At 68.9% G+C, this 3,349-nt stretch overlaps 1 protein-coding gene across 4 annotated transcripts in view; it reads right to left on the reverse strand.

Annotated features, from left to right (window-relative positions):
- Nucleotides 1–1,842, reverse strand: part of GCGR (glucagon receptor) — an 11,500-nt gene extending 9,658 nt beyond the window's left edge. For 3 of the 4 annotated variants that reach the window (XM_037737180.1, XM_037737181.1, XM_017524850.2), the window contains exon 1: nucleotides 1,728–1,842. The gene's annotated coding sequence lies outside the window, so the exon portion shown is untranslated. Of the gene's footprint in view, nucleotides 1–699; nucleotides 1,302–1,727 lie in introns of those variants that run through there. The other variant, XM_037737179.1, reaches the window with a different exon arrangement.
- Between the last annotated feature and the right edge of the window lie 1,507 nt (nucleotides 1,843–3,349).

A 3,349-nucleotide genomic window follows, 5' to 3' on the forward strand; every position in this document is an offset into this window, starting at 1 on the left:
CTCACCCAGTCCTCTCCCCCCACAGGAGACCCTGATCTCACCCTGATCTCACCCAGTCCTCTCCCCCAACAGGAGACCCTAATCTCACCCACTCCTCTCCCCCCACAGGAGACCCTAATCTCACCCAGTTCTCTCCCCCCACAGGAGACCCTGATCTCACCCTGATCTCACCCAGCCCTCTCCCCCCACAGGAGACAGTGATGCCTGGGCACCCATCCGCCTAGGATCTACGTTTGTTGACTGAAGGAGTGGACAGAAACTGGGTGCTGAGGCAGCGGTGGAGGTGCCACTGTGGGCTTCCTGGGCCTGCAACGCCTGGCAGGGCTTCTGTGCCCCTTATGACCCTTGTGGCAACCCACCAGGGACCCCACACTCTGCCTTCACAGACCAGGTGACCAAGCTCCTTGGAGTCAGCTGAGGATTAGGGTTCCTGAGGTGCCCAATGGGGAGGCTCCCGAGGTGACCTGCCAGCCTTCCCTAGCCCCCCGCCACCCGATTCCTCCCACAGCCATCTGTTGGGCCACACCAGTCACCAGCAGGGATTGGGGCCACTTGAGCTCCGCTGCCCCGGCTGCTCAGCAGGGCTGGCACCCCTGTCCTCTCCTATGCCTGCCCTGGCAGAACACGTGACTAGGGCGCTCATGGCTCCATCAGGCCCCACCAATTCCCACGGCAGGGGCGGCTGAGGGACCTGCAGACCGGGAGCTGGGCCCCTAGAATGGGTGGAGCAGCCACTGGCCGAGGAAGGCAGTGGGCCTCCCCAGTAAGTTCCCAAGGGGCCTCCCGGAGGCCTTCAGTAGCTCGAAGGAGTGCAGGGTGGGAGCGGTGGGAGCCGGGATGTTTTTGTGAAACCAGAGAAGGTATCATCGGAAGGTCAGGGCACCAGGGCGGGATCAGGCGCCACAGGCTGTTGACAAAGCCCGATCCCTGCGTCCTCACCCTGTGGGGGCGGGGCAGGCCTGGGTCCCGGCCAGGTGCGCTCCGACCCTGACCCTCGCGCCCCAACGTCAAGGGCAGGAAGCAGCCCTGGCTGGTCCTCGGAGGATGCAGGCGCCGAGAGGTCCCGGGTCGGTCGGTTCGGGATCGGAGCATAAACCCCGTGGCCGAGTAGGGGGGCGAAGCGGGGGCCGGAGAGGCCGGAGCCGGACAGGGCAGTGACCCGCTTGTCGGGGTCAAAGTCGCCAGTGTGGGCCGCGGAAGAGGAGCGGCCAGGCGGGGCGCAGACACTCCCGCCCCATCCCGGGCCACGCTGGCGCTCCGGGGCAGTCCTAGGGGTCGGAGCCCGCCAAGGGGAGCGCGCGCTGCTGAGACCCCGCGCCCGAGGGCGCATCCACGGCGCTTTGTGCGCTCCCAGGGCGGCGGAGCCGGGAGACCGGAGGGAGGAGCGAGTCCGGCAAAGGGCGGCAGCCGCGGCGCCAGGCAGCCAGCGACACCCCCGCCCCCAGCCGCGCTCCCGGGACCAGAGGACGCGGGAGGGACTGAGACCCCTGGGCCTGCCCGACGGTGCAGGACCAGGGTTGGGGGGCGTCCGAGCCGGGGTTGGGAACGGAGGTGTCCGACGGGACTGAGGACCGCGCCAGCCGGGGCCCCGGAGACCGCCAGCCGCTTCCCCCTCCTCGCGCCCCGCGCCCTTGCCCCCGGCCCCGCTGCGCCCCCGGCCCCGCAGTCTCTGCCCCGCCCGGGTCGGCTCCGGAACGTCCCCCCGGGGCCACGACACAGGTGCTCACCGCGCGGCGCTGCTCCTGGCTCCGCTCGGCTCCCCGCTGTCCTCCAGGAGCGCTCGGGTCGGGTCAGAGCCCCGGTGGCCGCTGGTCTCCACGGCGCTGCCGGATCCGGGTCGGCGCCGGCTCCGCGCCCGCGCCCGCGCCCCGTGCCAGCCGCACCAACTTTCCAGCTGCGACGCAGGGCGAGGGCGGCAGCGAAGGGGCGGGGGCGGGGCGGGGGCGCGGGGGTGGGAGCAGCAGCCGAGGGTCCCCGCCCGCCCTGCGCGCAGCCTCCCCGAGAGCTTCGGTGCTGCCCACCCTGCGCGGGGGTGCCCCGGAGAGCGCCTCGGACCCGCGAGCAGACCCCGTCCAGGCCACACGCAGACCCCGAGCCCTGACCTCCGCCCTGCAGACCTTGGCCCCCCGGATCCTGGTCCGGCAGACCCCAATCCTGCAGACCCCCGACCCCGCGGACCCCGGCCCGACAGGTGGCGATCACGGCGGGTCCTGGCTCCCCACGGGGACACCCCAGGTGTGGAGGAGCGCAGCGGGGCGTGGGGGCCGTGGCTCAGCGCCCCTTCCTCTCGCTCCCTCCGCGTCCCTGGGCGGGCACCTCCTGGCCCCCTTCCTCCAGTGTCCCCGGGTTCTTGCCGCTTCTTTCCTGCTGCCTTCCTGATTTTCTGGATGAACCCACACCCGCACTCGCCCCCACCGCACCTCTTTGCAGAGCAGATGGGGGCTGGAGTGGGGGCCGACATGGGTGGACCGGCGGGGCGGTCCCTGGGGTACCCTTTAACTCTTTCTGTGCCACATCCCCGGTCTCCAGCCAGTTCTGTCGCGCTGAGGCTCCTCCAGCACCGCTCAAACGTAGCAGCGCGGACCCTGGGCCCCAACCCGCCGGTCCTGGGCCGCAGGGCGCTCTCCCCTCCCTCCCGCACCACCTCCTTTCCTAGGAGCGGAGAAGCCCCAGCCAGAACCCCTACCTTCCCCAAGGGGCATGCTCAGGGGACATTCTCCCCTCCCTCACTCCCCCTAAAGCCTCCATCACACCTGGCTTTGTGGCCACCAGAACCTCAGCCCCCGCCCCTCCCCTTCCAACCCCAGCAGTCCCTGCTCTGTGCCTAGTGATCTTGGGGTCACCACAGCCCCATGGACGCCTTGAGGCCTCACCTTTCCCGGCCTCTCAGTATCCTAGGGCACTGATGTTTATGCCCTCCTTCTAGAAAGTTCTCCCCTAGGCTGTGGCTTCCAGGATGAACACTCTCCTCCTCCCACTTCCTCCCCTTCTCCTTCCCCCTCTTCCCTTCTCCCTGGAGAGGTCTTCTTCCCCACCCAGAGCCCCTCCCACTGACCGTGTCTGTAGTGCCCTGCTCCTGTCCGGTGGCGCCTCTGTCTCCACTGGGAAGCCTCCCCCGGCATCTCCAGTCCTTCTCCTGGTCCTCCTGCATTTCCCTAGAGCTGTCCTGGTCACCCTCGCCCTGGGACGCCCCCTGTCTGTGCTGAGCTCCTTTGATAGATGCCCCCTTGGTCTTGGGGAGTTCTTTCTCCTCCCTAATTCTACTTCTGTTTTAGGGGCTATGGGAATGCAGGATCCTAACCCCAGCCGTTCCCCTCACCCATGGGCTACTTCCCTCTGAAGCTTAGCC

This window comes from Cebus imitator, unplaced genomic scaffold, assembly GCF_001604975.1.
Source record: "Cebus imitator isolate Cc_AM_T3 unplaced genomic scaffold, Cebus_imitator-1.0 Scaffold36, whole genome shotgun sequence".
In the NCBI taxonomy this organism is placed as follows: domain Eukaryota; kingdom Metazoa; phylum Chordata; class Mammalia; order Primates; family Cebidae; genus Cebus; species Cebus imitator.